We start from the raw sequence: 16,601 nt of genomic DNA on the forward strand, positions 1-16,601 counted from the left end.
TAACCTCGCGTCACCAGGCTCTTCTCGGCGACAAAGAGCCTGGCCTCCGTTTACAAGTGATTTTGTCACCCTGCCTGTTTCCGGCCTAGAGCCCGCCCTAGACTGGAAACAAGCAGCGGAAACAGCTCGTTAACTTGAGAATCAGACACAACGAATAAGAAAATAAAACGGCAAACAACTAGCCTCAACACGAGACTCATCAGACATTAACAAAATATGGACGTACCAAACAAAGTTTTTTATTAGAAGTTCTTGTAGAAACATTGCAGATTCACAATATCACATATTTAAGCCAATACAGAAGCTTTACTTTTCAAACAAATGGCCAGTTGATGGAATACTTATAGTTGTCTGTCCGCTGTTATCGATAATGGATGATCAAGTACAACAGTTGAAATCCAAAGGCATCTCTGCTCTGCTGCATTTTTCGAACCGCTCTCTCATTGGTGCTATGACCTGTCACTCATTCAATTTCACCCCCTATAGACGCGCCCTCAAACCCCAGCAGTGGCTGTGAAGTGGCACAGACTCACTATGTAGTATGCGGAGCACAGTGATTCAATGTAATATTTGAGTCTGGGGAGAGACTACAGGTTTATTAGATGATAAACTGCTGCTGTATTGAGTCTTGTTCTCTCCATCAGATGCCTGTGAACTCACACTGGATGAAAACACAGCACACAGAGAGCTCCTCCTGTCTGAAGACAACAGAAAGGTGATGAGGGTGACAGAGGAGCAGCCAGTTCCTGATCACCCAGAGAGATTTGACGACACGCCTCAGCTGCTGTGTAGAGATGGTCTGACTAGTCGCTGTTACTGGGAGGTCGAGTGGGAAGGAAGAGTTGAGATAGGAGTGACTTACAGAGGAATTGGTAGGAGAGGAGAGCGTGCTGACTGTCTGCTTGGATGTAATAAAATGTCCTGGAGTCTGACCTGCACTGATGATGGTTACACTGCCAGCCACAATATCAGAGGAAAAGTGATACCTTCCCCCTCCTCCTCTCACAGAGTAGCAGTGTATCTGGACTGGCCTGCTGGATCTCTGTCCTTCTACAGAGTTTCCTCTGACTCACTGATCCTCCTCCACATCTTCCACTCCACATTCACTGAACCACTCTATCCTGGGTTTAGGTTCGAGTGTGGGTCAGTGTCTCTTGTCAACTCTGACTGTGTTGATTCCCCCAGTGTGGACCATGGTGGAGTGCAGAGGACGAGACCAGCTCTGAAGAAATGTAAGTGTGTATTTAGTTTGAGAACAAAGCAACACACATTCAACTATTTAGATAGAAAGTCCATTCACACAGCAGTATGTGACATTCACATCCTACTGTGAATCGATCGATATGATCAGGCCCGTAGCTACCATTGAGGATACCGAGGTCATGACCTCGGTATTTTCCACACACAAAAAAAAAAAAAATGAATTTTTTTTTTGAAAAATAGCTCCGGTCCCCAGATCTATTCATCTGTCATTGATGTTTTAATGCGACAGTTGATCGGAAATGCAACAATTTGCTTCCTCTCTGTGTGCTATAGAAGGAAGAGAGATAACTCACAACATTCAGATTTTGCATTGAGGCTAGATTGGGGCTAGACTTTGGGGACAGTTCTATTGAAGTGAATGGGTAAGTAACTCCCCTGTAAGTGATGTTTGTGTAGATGGGCCATTATATTTAATTGAGCAGTATTCTGCCATGTGACCTGTATGCAGAATATAAATTATATTATATGGGGAGACATTTATTTTTGGTATAATTTTAAAGCAACAGCACAGTAAAGAGGATATTAATCTAACATGATGTCTGTAGTTCTTTATAGATCTAGCCTCTTCATTTTGCTTTCAAAGTGCACCAGATTGAAGCATTTTACTTTAATATAGACACAATTTTCTAACGGGGCCCCCCACGCGCGCTAAAATGACCTCGGTATTTCTCAAACCCTGGCTACGGGCCTGGATATGATATGAATCTAGATATCACCTTTGATTTTAAATATCCTAATATGGTGATATGACATAAGTGTTGTCTTCTCCTGGTTTTCAAAGCTGCATTACAATAACATGATGTCATTTTCTGACTCTAAGGGCTCTATCTTTCCAACGGCGGTAATTTTGCGTTAATGCCCGTTTTGCGCTGGAATAGCGCCGTGCAAAGCCCTAATTGTGGGCGTTTCGGCCCGCTGCGCTTCACGTCATCTCGGCGCACATCTCTGTATAGGCGTGTTTATGCCCAAAAGCATTGTGGAGGTGTGGTCATGCCCATAAAACCACAGCGTCACGTCAGCAGCTTCCTCCTTCACTGAGAGGGACTAGATCACCTGTGTATTATTGCCATTTCACACTCTGAAAAAGGGCTGCTGCCCAAACGTCTGTATCCTTTTTCGGGCTCTCTTCTACGTATCTCCCCTGTGGTAATATACTGCATCCGTAATTACGCAGCGTAGCCTACTGAGAGCCGCGATGAGTGATGGTGCTCTATTTGAAGAAGTTGAATTTCGTTCCACCAGCACACATTTTATTAATCAGCTATTTTCTATTCGTTTCTATTAATATACTGTATATACATCGAATCCCACCAATTTAGTCTGTCATTTCCCCCTTGGCGCACATAAAGACACATGCTTCCATCACTGTCTGCTTGATGGCGAGAGGGACTTCAGCTGCCATCCGCGCTGTGGAGAGGTTAGGCTACTGTACTGGCCGGACACAGGTGTTGTGCGAAAAAATGATGTGTTTTGAATTGGATTAGGGGAACGAACATCTGGCGGGGCGGGAGTCTGTGTGCGCCGGGTGCTGGAGGGGGGTCTCCCCCGAGAAGGTGGGAGCTGGACGGGTATGCAGGCTTGGTGGTGGGGTGGGTGTGGGTCGGTGCCCTGGGTGTTTTGGGCCGGCCAGGGTGGGGAGAGGCAGCTTGGCACAACACCGTCACAACTTTCTCAAAAGCAATCTATTGTTACCTCACACCATAAACCTGTATGGTCGGGAATTATGTAGCCTAATAAACCCATCAGAAACAAATTCTCATTTTTAAATCAAGGTGTGTTTTTTTGCAATGTAGACTATAGTTGAAAATCAACGTGGCATTCCGAGGAGAGAAGGGTGTGTGCAGGCGCGAGTGGAGAGTGCCATCCATGCCGTGCGTAAATGGATCCAAGCAAGGACTGTCTGTGCTCAGGCGTACATCTGCGTTTGCGCTAAGACCAGCAGCTATTTCCTGGCGTTAAAATTGAGAGCACCCAAGGTGATTTTTTTCTGACACATTGCGCTGCAACGCCTATTTTGGAACGGGCAACTCCCAAACCTCTCTTTGCGCTCGGCACATTCCGACGGTATCTTCCCCACAGCGCTAAATGACATTTGCGCGAGACACATGATAGGCTAGAGGCCCACCGACACGCCTGGGCCACGCCTACACCTGTGTCATCACAGCGCAAAACTGGTCAGACGATAGCTTAGGCGCTGGGAAGATAGCAATAAGAGGCGTGCAAACGCAGCGCAAACGATAGCGCCGTACAACGATAGGGCCCCAAGTGTTCTATTATTTGCCTTTATACACGTAAAGACCCTGGAAATCTAAAATAACAGCATTTTGAGTTCATCACACCACAGGAACCTATGTTAATAAGCCACCAGCCAAATTTAAACGATGATGAACGTTGCAAAGTATATAAATGTAGGTTTGAAAGACATGGAGAAACTAGACAGAATTATCCCCTCACGCTCCCTGGCAGATTGTCTGAGCATGTTGCATTGAACCAGCTCCCAACTCGCGGGGGGAGGGGGAGAGGTGGGGTGGAGGCGATTGTCCTTGTTGGCTTTGGGAATACGCATCTCAGGTTGCACTGTGTGAAGTTAACCGTGCTATCCTCCACATCTCTCGATCCACAGTGTGTGCAGACGAGTGCATGCTCTCTCTCCCCCCTCTCGCTCGATCGCGCTCCCTCTCTCTTTCTCAGACCCCCTACACACCGAAAGCGATCAACTCGCATGTACTCGCACTCGCCCTAACCTCGCGTCACCAGGCTCTTCTCGGCGACAAAGAGCCTGGCCTCCGTTTACAAGTGATTTTGTCACCCTGCCTGTTTCCGGCCTAGAGCCCGCCCTAGACTGGAAACAAGCAGCGGAAACAGCTCGTTAACTTGAGAATCAGACACAACGAATAAGAAAATAAAACGGCAAACAACTAGCCTCAACACGAGACTCATCAGACATTAACAAAATATGGACGTACCAAACAAAGTTTTTTATTAGAAGTTCTTGTAGAAACATTGCAGATTCACAATATCACATATTTAAGCCAATACAGAAGCTTTACTTTTCAAACAAATGGCCAGTTGATGGAATACTTATAGTTGTCTGTCCGCTGTTATCGATAATGGATGATCAAGTACAACAGTTGAAATCCAAAGGCATCTCTGCTCTGCTGCATTTTTCGAACCGCTCTCTCATTGGTGCTATGACCTGTCACTCATTCAATTTCACCCCCTATAGACGCGCCCTCAAACCCCAGCAGTGGCTGTGAAGTGGCACAGACTCACTATGTAGTATGCGGAGCACAGTGATTCAATGTAATATTTGAGTCTGGGGAGAGACTACAGGTTTATTAGATGATAAACTGCTGCTGTATTGAGTCTTGTTCTCTCCATCAGATGCCTGTGATCTCACACTGGATGAAAACACAGCACACAGAGAGCTCCTCCTGTCTGAAGACAACAGAAAGGTGATGAGGGTGACAGAGGAGCAGCCAGTTCCTGATCACCCAGAGAGATTTGACGACACGCCTCAGCTGCTGTGTAGAGATGGTCTGACTAGTCGCTGTTACTGGGAGGTCGAGTGGGAAGGAAGAGTTGAGATAGGAGTGACTTACAGAGGAATTGGTAGGAGAGGAGAGCGTGCTGACTGTCTGCTTGGATGTAATAAAATGTCCTGGAGTCTGACCTGCACTGATGATGGTTACACTGCCAGCCACAATATCAGAGGAAAAGTGATACCTTCCCCCTCCTCCTCTCACAGAGTAGCAGTGTATCTGGACTGGCCTGCTGGATCTCTGTCCTTCTACAGAGTTTCCTCTGACTCACTGATCCTCCTCCACATCTTCCACTCCACATTCACTGAACCACTCTATCCTGGGTTTAGGTTCGAGTGTGGGTCAGTGTCTCTTGTCAACTCTGACTGTGTTGATTCCCCCAGTGTGGACCATGGTGGAGTGCAGAGGACGAGACCAGCTCTGAAGAAATGTAAGTGTGTATTTAGTTTGAGAACAAAGCAACACACATTCAACTATTTAGATAGAAAGTCCATTCACACAGCAGTATGTGACATTCACATCCTACTGTGAATCGATCGATATGATCAGGCCCGTAGCTACCATTGAGGATACCGAGGTCATGACCTCGGTATTTTCCACACACAAAAAAAAAAAAAATGAATTTTTTTTTTGAAAAATAGCTCCGGTCCCCAGATCTATTCATCTGTCATTGATGTTTTAATGCGACAGTTGATCGGAAATGCAACAATTTGCTTCCTCTCTGTGTGCTATAGAAGGAAGAGAGATAACTCACAACATTCAGATTTTGCATTGAGGCTAGATTGGGGCTAGACTTTGGGGACAGTTCTATTGAAGTGAATGGGTAAGTAACTCCCCTGTAAGTGATGTTTGTGTAGATGGGCCATTATATTTAATTGAGCAGTATTCTGCCATGTGACCTGTATGCAGAATATAAATTATATTATATGGGGAGACATTTATTTTTGGTATAATTTTAAAGCAACAGCACAGTAAAGAGGATATTAATCTAACATGATGTCTGTAGTTCTTTATAGATCTAGCCTCTTCATTTTGCTTTCAAAGTGCACCAGATTGAAGCATTTTACTTTAATATAGACACAATTTTCTAACGGGGCCCCCCACGCGCGCTAAAATGACCTCGGTATTTCTCAAACCCTGGCTACGGGCCTGGATATGATATGAATCTAGATATCACCTTTGATTTTAAATATCCTAATATGGTGATATGACATAAGTGTTGTCTTCTCCTGGTTTTCAAAGCTGCATTACAATAACATGATGTCATTTTCTGACTCTAAGGGCTCTATCTTTCCAACGGCGGTAATTTTGCGTTAATGCCCGTTTTGCGCTGGAATAGCGCCGTGCAAAGCCCTAATTGTGGGCGTTTCGGCCCGCTGCGCTTCACGTCATCTCGGCGCACATCTCTGTATAGGCGTGTTTATGCCCAAAAGCATTGTGGAGGTGTGGTCATGCCCATAAAACCACAGCGTCACGTCAGCAGCTTCCTCCTTCACTGAGAGGGACTAGATCACCTGTGTATTATTGCCATTTCACACTCTGAAAAAGGGCTGCTGCCCAAACGTCTGTATCCTTTTTCGGGCTCTCTTCTACGTATCTCCGCTGTGGTAATATACTGCATCCGTAATTACGCAGCGTAGCCTACTGAGAGCCACGATGAGTGATGCTGCTCTATTTGAAGAAGTTGAATTTCGTTCCACCAGCACACATTTTATTAATCAGCTATTTTCTATTCGTTTCTATTAATATACTGTATATACATCGAATCCCACCAATTTAGTCTGTCATTTCCCCCTTGGCGCACATAAAGACACATGCTTCCGTCACTGTCTGCTTGATGGTGAGAGGGACTTCAGCTGCCATCCGCGCTGTGGAGAGGTTAGGCTACTGTACTGGCCGGACACAGGTGTTGTGCGAAAAAAGGATGTGTTTTGAATTGGATTAGGGGAACGAACATCTGGCGGGGCGGGAGTCTGTGTGCGTCGGGTGCTGGAGGGGGGTCTCCCCCGAGAAGGTGGGAGCTGGACGGGTATGCAGGCTTGGTGGTGGGGTGGGTGTGGGTCGGTGCCCTGGGTGTTTTGGGCCGGCCAGGGTGGGGAGAGGCAGCTTGCACAACACCGTCACAACTTTCTCAAAAGCAATCTATTGTTACCTCACACCACAAACCTGTATGGTCGGGAATTATGTAGCCTAATAAACCCATCAGAAACAAATTCTCATTTTTAAATCAAGGTGTGTTTTTTCTGCAATGTAGACTAAGTTGAAAATCAACGTGGCATTCCGAGGAGAGAAGGGTGTGTGCAGGCGCGAGTGGAGAGTGACATCCATGCCGTGCGTAAATGGATCCAAGCAAGGACTGTCTGTGCTCAGGCGTACGTCTGCGTTTGCGCTAAGACCAGCAGCTATTTCCTGCCGTTAAAATTGAGAGCACCCAAGGCGATTTTTTCGAACACATTGCGCTGCAACGCCTATTTTGGAACGGGCAACTCCCAAACCTCTCTTTGCGCTCGGCACATACCGACGGTATCTTCCCCACAGTGCTAAATGACACTTGCGCGAGACACATGATAGGCTAGAGGCCCACCGACACGCCTGGGCCACGCCTATACCTGTGTCATCACAGCACAAAACTGGACGGTGGAGGCAGACGATAGCTTAGACGCTGGGAAGATAGCAATAAGAGGCGCGCAAACGCAGCGCAAAGGATAGCGCCGTACAACGATAGGGCCCCAAGTGTTCTATTATTTGCCTTTATACACTTAAAGACCCTGGAAATCTAAAATAACAGCATTTTGAGTTCATCACACTACAGGAACCTATGTTAATAAGCCACCAGCCAATTTAAACGATGATGAACGTTGCAAAGTATATAAATGTAGGTTTGAAAGACATCGAGAAACTAGGCAGAATTATCCCCTCACGCTCTCTGGCAGATTGTCTGGGCATGTTGCATTGAACCAGCTCCCAACTCGCGGGGGGAGGGGGAGAGGTGGGGTGGAGGCGATTGTCCTTGTTGGATTTGGGAATACGCATCTCAGGTTGCACTGTGCGAAGTTAACCGTGTTATCCTCCACATCTCTCGATCCACAGTGTGTGCAGACGAGTGCATGCTCTCTCTCCCCCCTCTCGCTCGATTGCGCTCCCTCTCTCTTTCTCAGACGCCCTTCTCACAAAACACGATCAACTCGCATGTACTCGCACTCGCCCTAACCTCGCGTCACCAGGCTCTTCTCGGCGAGAAAGAGCCTGGCCTCCGTTTACAAGGGATTTTGTCACCCTGCCTGTTTCCGGCCTAGAGCCCGCCCTAGACAGGAAACAAGCAGCGGAAACAGCTCGTTCACTTGAGAATCAGACACAACGAATAAGAAAATAAAACGGCAAACAACTAGCCTCAACACGAGACTCATCAGTCATTAACAAAATATGGACGTACCAAACAAAGTTTTTTATTAGAAGTTCTTGTAGAAACATTGCAGATTCACAATATCACATATTTTAAGCCAATGCAGAAGCTTTACTTTTCGAACAAATGGCCAGTTGATGGAATACTTATAGTTGTCTGTCCGCTGTTATCGATAATGGAGGATCAAGTACAACAGTTGAAATCCAAAGGCATCTCTGCTCTGCTGCATTTTTCGAACCGCTCTCTCATTGGTGCTATGACCTGTCACTCATTCAATTTCACCCCCTATAGACGTGCCCTCAAACCCCAGCAGTGGCTGTGAAGTGGCACAGACTCACTATGTAGTATGCGGAGCGCAGTGATTCAATGTAATATTTGAGTCTGGGGAGAGACTACAGGTTTATTAGATGATAAACTGCTGCTGTATTGAGTCTTGTTCTCTCCATCAGATGCCTGTGAACTCACACTGGATGAAAACACAGCACACAGAGAGCTCCTCCTGTCTGAAGACAACAGAAAGGTGATGAGGGTGACAGAGGAGCAGCCAGTTCCTGATCACCCAGAGAGATTTGACGACACGCCTCAGCTGCTGTGTAGAGATGGTCTGACTAGTCACTGTTACTGGGAGGTCGAGTGGGAAGGAAGAGTTAAGATAGGAGTGACTTACAGAGGAATTGGTAGGAGAGGAAGGCATGCTGACTGTCTCCTTGGATGTAATAAAATGTCCTGGAGTCTGACCTGCACTGATGATGGTTACACTGCCAGCCACAATAACACAGGAAAAGTCATACATTCCCCCTCCTCCTCTCACACATTAGCAGTGTATCTGGACTGGCCTGCTGGATCTCTGTCCTTCTACAGAGTTTCCTGTGACTCACTGATCCTCCTCCACATCTTCCACTCCACATTCACTGAACCACTCTATCCTGGGTTTAGGTTCGAGTGTGGGTCAGTGTCTCTTGTCAACTCTGACTGTGTTGATTCCCCCAGTGTGGACAATGGTGGAGTGCAGAGGACGAGACCAGCTCTGAAGAAATGTAAGTGTGTATTTAGTTTGAGAACAAAGCAACACACATTCAACTATTTAGATAGAAAGTCCATTCACACAGCAGTATGTGACATTCACATCCTACTGTGAATCGATCGATATGATATGAATCTAGATATCACCTTTGATTTTAAATATCGTAATATGGTGATATGACATATTGTCTTCTCCTGGTTTTAAAGGCTGCATTACAATAACATGATGTAATTTTCTGACTCTAAGGGCTCTATCTTTCCAACGGCGGTAATTTTGCGTTAGTGCCCGTTTTGCGCTGGAATAGCGCCGTGCAAAGCCCTAATTGTGGGCGTTTCGGCCCGCTGCGCTTCACGTCATCTCGGCACACATCTCTGTATTGGCGTGTTTATGCCCAAAAGCATTGTGGAGGTGTGGTCATGCCCATAAAACCACAGCGTCACGTCAGCAGCTTCCTCCTTCACTGAGAGGGACTAGATCACCTGTGTATTATTGCCATTTCACACTCTGAAAAAGGGCTGCTGCCCAAACGTCTGTATCCTTTTTCGGGCTCTCTTCTACGTATCTCCGCTGTGGTAATATACTGCATCCGTAATTACGCAGCGTAGCCTACTGAGAGCCGCGATGAGTGATGCTGCTCTATTTGAAGAAGTTGAATTTCGTTCCACCAGCACACATTTTATTAATCAGCTATTTTCTATTCGTTTCTATTAATATACTGTATATACATCGAATCTCACCAATTTAGTCTGTCATTTCCCCCTTGGCGCACATAAAGACACATGCTTCCGTCACTGTCTGCTTGATGGCGAGAGGGACTTTAGCTGCCATCCGCGCTGTGGAGAGGTTAGGCTACTGTACTGGCCGGACACAGGTGTTGTGCGAAAAAATGATGTGTTTTGAATTGGATTAGGGGAACGAACATCTGGCGGGGCGGGAGTCTGTGTGCACTGCTAAGGCCTCATCCCTCTCCTCTGTTCTTGTCCTCCTTGACCTGTCTGCTGCCTTCGATACAGTCAACCACCAAATCCTTCTTTCCACTCTGTCTGACCTAGGCATTTCAGGTTCTGCACTCTCCTGGTTTGCTTCCTACCTCTCGAACCGCTCATACCAGGTCTCATGGAGAGGGTCCCTCTCCAGATCCTGTCCTCTTACCACCGGTGTCCCCCAGGGCTCAGTCCTGGGCCCCTTACTTTTCCTTCTCTATATCAGATCTCTTGCCTATGTGATCTCTTCTCATGGCTTTTCTTATCACTGCTATGCTGACGACACCCAGTACAGCTTTTCCTTTCCTTCCCCCCCTCCGACACTCAAATCGAGGCTCGCATCTCTGCATGCCTCAAAGACATTGGCGACTGGATGTCTGCCCACCACCTCAAGCTCAACCTTGGTAGGAGGGGGTGATGACTTGACTTGGAAATGTGTGTGCGTCCACTTGAGTCTGACAGGGAAACTGTTATCCGTTGTTATTGGACACGATGCACTGCCCAAGGTTTCAGCAAAGAGGAGAAGTCCTCTCTATGGGGCTGGGTGAGATGAGATGTCAGTGTGCTATGGGTCTATGGGTCAAATGGCATGGAACTTATAGCATAATTAGGCCTATAGCTTATTGATTAATGTGTCAGATGTAATTAGGCCTATAGCTTATTGATTAGGAAATATTGATTAGGAAATGGCATGGAACTTATATTTTTCTCCAACAACAGAGCTACTCTTCCTCCCAGGAAAAGACTGCCCTCTCGCAGATCTCTCCATCTCCATTGACAACACCACTGTACTTCCCTCCCAAACAGCTAAGAACCTTGGGGTGATCCTTGACAACCAGCTGTCTTGCTCAGCCAACATAGCTGCTACAGCACGCTCCTGTAGGTTCTCTCTCTACAACATCCGCAAAATCCGTCCCTTTCTCACAAGAGAAGCGACTCAACTCCTGGTCCAGTCTCTTGTCGCCTTCCGCCTGGACTACTGCAACGTGCTCCTGGCCGGCCTACCTGCCACCGACATCCGACCGCTTCAGCTCATTCAGAACGCTGCAGCCCGTCTCGTATTCAACCAACCCAAATTCTCTCACGTCACTCCCCTCTTCCAGGAGCTCCACTGGCTTCCCATCTCGGCCCGCATCAAATTCAAGACACTGGTACTGGCCTACCGGGCAGTACACCAGTCAGCTCCCCTGTACCTGCAATCTATGGTCAGGTTCCAAACCTCTCAGCGCTCCCTTCGCTCCTCCACCAGTGCAGGTCGCCTCGCCCCTCCTTCGCTACGGGGGCTCAAAAGTCGCTCATCCCGATCTCGACTCTTCTCGTCCCTGGCACCTCAATGGTGGAACGAGCTTCCACCTTCGGTCAGGACGGCTGAATCACTGCCGATCTTTCGGAAAAGACTAAAGACGCACCTTTTCAGGCTCCATCTGGGCCCTTCTTGATCTAACTTCCTTCTCTCTCTCTCTTTCTAAAAAAAAAAAAAAAAAAAAAAAAAAAAACTAACCTAAACTTGTACCACTAACCTAAACTTGTACCACTGTTCCTTCAGAAGTTGTAGTTATCACAGACTGTGCTCCATAGTAGATTGCTCTATTGCTGACAAAAATGTGTTATTGTAAGTCGCTTTGGATAAAAGCGTCTGCCAAATGACGTAATGTAATGTAATGTAATGTGTGCGCCAGGTGCTGGAGGGGGGTCTCCCCCGAGAAGGTGGGAGCTGGACGGGTATGCAGGCTTGGTGGTGGGGTGGGTGTGGGTCGGTGCCCTGGGTGTTTTGGGCCGGCCAGGGTGGGGAGAGGCAGCTTGGCACAACACCGTCACAACTTTCTCAAAAGCAATCTATTGTTACCTCACACCCAGTGTTGGGAAGTAACGAGTTACTAGTTACTCGTTACTGTAATAATATTACTTTTTCCAAGTAACGAGTAGTGTAACGAATTACTATAGAATATAAGTAATAATATTACAGTTACTTCAAGATAAACGAGCTTGTTACGTTAGTCGTTACATCTTTTGTTGAGTCCATTCTGTGATGCCGCTGCGCTGCAAAACGACACGCAGTCGTTTTGACTGATCACAAGCAGCATGGCTTTAACGCTCCCAAAACAAGGTGACGTCACCGCAGAGCACTTCAGAGCACCCTCTCTGCCCTGCTGACTGAGCCGAGCAGGAAAATCCGTGGCTGGATACATTCCCATGACTTTGTTTTTGTCGGGAAGAAAGGTGACACGATTGAACATCAAAGCCAAATGTAAACGGTGTCCAGGACAGGTAGGCTACTAACACTCTTTCCACTGTGAAAAACACGAGCTCAAACTTCTTAACGTTAACGTTACGAGACGAGAGGACAGCACAACAGAAACCGGAAAACTGTTAAAATACAGAGATAACGTAGAAACTCACAAGTTGATGGACATCAAACATTGCTGTTATTATTGTCAGGTTAATGTTGCAGAGCTAACGTTTTTTGTGATACAAACTTGTTAAGCAAAGATGTAGCCTATACGTATTGAGTTTGCAAAAGATTGCATCTTGTCAGTCATCACTTTGAGCCAGGTGTGCTCTTCATCAAGCATCTCTGTAGGAAGCTGTGCTCTGGCAAAGCGATTAGTTTAAATGGAACGGCACATAATAGACCTAGTTCACACATTGGCACCGCAAAGTCTGCATTTTGATGAGAAAAACGCCATGGGCCTTTTTCACAACGGCCATTTGTGTCTAGAAGACAGAGTAGGCTATACACAGGTGCAACCAACTAACTAATTAAGGCTCCAGCACTGGAACACCTAAATGGACTGGAAGTTGGAAGCCCTAATTAACATCTTGGTTACCTCCTGCCTTTTAGACACAAAATCGCTGCAGTGAAAAAGGCCTATTGCCATTTGTGTGGAATGTAACGGAAAAGTAATATAACGAGTATCTAACGAATTACTTTTGGCATGGAGTAATAAGTAAAGTAATAATATTACTTTTGAAAATAGTAACGAGTAATATGTAATATATTACTTTTTTAGTAATGAGTGCCCAACACTGCTCACACCACAAACCTGTATGGTCGGGAATTATGTAGCCTAATAAAACCATCAGAAACGAATTCTCATTTTTAAATCAAGGTGTGTTTTTTCTGCAATGTAGACTATAGTTGAAAATCAACGTGGCATTCCGAGGAGAGAAGGGTGTGTGCAGGCGCGAGTGGAGAGTGACATCCATGCCGTGCGTAAATGGATCCAAGCAAGGACTGTCTGTGCTCAGGTGTACGTCTGCGTTTGCGCTAAGACCAGCAGCTATTTCCTGGCGTTAAAATTGAGAGCACCCAAGGTGATTTTTTCGAACACATTGCGCTGCAACGCCTATTTTGGAACGGGCAACTTCCAAACCTCTCTTTGCGCTCGGCACATGCCGACGGTATCTTCCCCACAGCGCTAAATGACACTTGCGCGAGACACATGATAGGCTAGAGGCCCACCTACACGCCTGGGCCACGCCTACACCTGTGTCATCACAGCGCAAAACTGGACAGACGATAGCTTAGACGCTGGGAAGATAGCAATAAGTGGCGCGCAAACGCAGCGCAAAGGCAGCGCAAACGATATCGCCGTACAACGATAGGGCCCCAAGTGTTCTATTATTTGCCTTTATACACGTGAAGACCCTGGAAATCTAAAATAACAGCATTTTGAGTTCATCACACCACAGGAACATATGTTAATAAGCCACCAGCCAAATTTAAACGATGATGAATGTTGCAAAGTATATAAATGTAGGTTTGAAAGACATGGAGAAACTAGGCAGAATTCTCCCCTCACACTCCCTCGCAGATTGTCTGGGCATGTCGCATTGAACCAGCTCCCAACTCGCGGGGAGAGGTGGGGTGGAGGCGATTGTCCTTGTTGGCTTTGGGAATACGCATCTCAGGTTGCACTGTGTGAAGTTAACCGTGCTATCCTCCACATCTCTCGATCCACAGTGTGTGCAGACGAGTGCATGCTCTCTCTCCCACCTCTCGCTCGATCGCGCTCCCTCTCTCTTTCTCAGACCCCCTACACACCGAACGCGATCAACTCGCATGTACTCGCACTCGCCCTAACCTCGTGTCACCAGGCTCTTCTCGGCGAGAAAGAGCCTGGCCTCCGTTTACAAGTGATTTTGTCATTCGGCCTGTTTCTGGCCTAGACAGGAAACAAGCAGCGGAAACAGCTCGTTCACTTGAGAATCAGACACAACGAATAAGAAAATAAAACGGCAAACAACTAGCCTCAACACGAGACTCATCAGTCATTAACAAAATATGGACATACCAAACAAAGTTTTTTATTAGAAGTTCTTGTAGAAACATTGCAGATTCACAATATCACATATTTTAAGCCAATGCAGAAGCTTTACTTTTCGAACAAATGGCCAGTTGATGGATTACTTATAGTTGTCTGTCCGCTGTTATCGATAATGGATGATCAAGTACAACAGTTGAAATCCAAAGGCATCTCTGCTCTGCTGCATTTTTCGAACCGCTCTCTCATTGGTGCTATGACCTGTCACTCATTCAATTTCACTCCCTATAGACGCGCCCTCAAACCCCAGCAGTGGCTGTGAAGTGGCACAGACTCACTATGTAGTATGCGGAGCGCAGTGATTCAATGTAATATTTGAGTCTGGGGAGAGACTACAGGTTTATTAGATGATAAACTGCTGCTGTATTGAGTCTTGTTCTCTCCATCAGATGCCTGTGAACTCACACTGGATGAAAACACAGCACACAGACAGCTCCTCCTGTCTGAAGACAACAGAAAGGTGATGAAGGTGACAGAGGAGCAGCCAGTTCCTGATCACCCAGAGAGATTTGACAACATGCCTCAGCTGCTGTGTAGAAATGGTCTGACTAGTCGCTGTTACTGGGAGGTCGAGTGGGAAGGAAGAGTTAAGATAGGAGTGACTTACAGAGGAATTGGTAGGAGAGGAGGGAGTGCTGACTGTCAGCTTGGACTGAATGAAAAGTCCTGGGGGCTGTACTGCTCTGATGATGGTTACTTTGCCTTTCACAATAACAAAGCAGCACACATACCTTGCCCCTCGTCCTCTGACTCTGACAGAGTAGCAGTGTATCTGGACTGTCCTGCTGGCTCTCTGTCCTTCTACAGTGCTTCCTCTAACTCACTGATCCTCATCCACATCTTCCACTCCACATTCACTGAAGCGCTCTATCCTGCGTTTGGTGTCTGCCCTAACTCCTCAGTGTCTCTGTGTCAGATAGAGGAGGGAGAGAGAAAGACTTAAACTGCTGACAAAACACAGCTGCGGAGATGATGGTTCACTCTGTACAGGACAGTACACACACACACACAACCTTCCAACAACACCCACCATCAAGCATGTGCGTGCGTGTGTGTTGTATGAGAGAGTTCAACAGTCAGCATGTTCACCCCAAAAGACAGCCCAGTCCATTCCATCATCGTATATAAAGGGAGCAAGTGGGTTCTGTCTGTCTGCCCGTTTGTTTAAATTCTTGTCCCACATTGGATGATGTCATCAGTGATGCTCACTCGAGCAATTATGTTGTCACTGATGATGTCACAATCTCTATGACATGGAAGTTGAGCAATTGTGCACTGAGTGATGTCACTCGAGCACTCCATGATGTGATCAGTGATGGTCACTCAAGCAAAAGTGCTCAGTGAGTGATGTCAATATAGAGCTGGCGAGGCCACGCAGCAGCTGAGCTGTGGGGCATGTATGCGAGCCCGCGCAGCAGGCAAGCTGCAGGGCGGGTGAGGTCGCAAAAGCCCGTGCAGTGGGTGAGCCTAGGAATCTAGTGCGCGAGATGCCTAGTTTTAGATAACCCTACAGAGACAGGAGTCAGATCTGTTTAGATGAAAAGTTACCAAACTTGCCCAATAAACAAGCTGCTGCCTGAGTCATGTGACTTTTGTTTACAAGCTCTGGTTGGCGTGTGATTGGTCAGTTTGAACCTAAACGAATCAAATATAAAAATGCAACAAAGCTATGGCGTACAAAACCAGCTGTTGGAGCCACCCAACCCTAAAAATACCTGCTGAAGAAGTCTGACTAGTTTGTTTGTGAAAGTTCATATCATCCTATTAGTCCGTCACTGATGGCCAAACTCTTCCATCAGATTTATCATTTCTGTTTTGGTTCTAATGAGGTCAGAGTTTATGGTATACTCAGCATGGTGATCGCTTTTCTGGCCGCTGCATTTGCAGTGTTTTTCCTCCCATGACTTATTGGATTTTTATTTTCTTGTGGTTGTGTGTAGGCTACATGTATTTTCTTTTTTCTGAGGATTTTTTATATAATCAGATCATACATAACATAACATAAAAAGTCTATTATTGTAATAATTACTGGCAGTCCTATATTTTTGATTGTTATTTGTG

Source organism: Poromitra crassiceps (genome assembly GCF_964638095.1).
Source record: "Poromitra crassiceps genome assembly, chromosome: 9".
NCBI lineage: Eukaryota > Metazoa > Chordata > Actinopteri > Beryciformes > Melamphaidae > Poromitra > Poromitra crassiceps.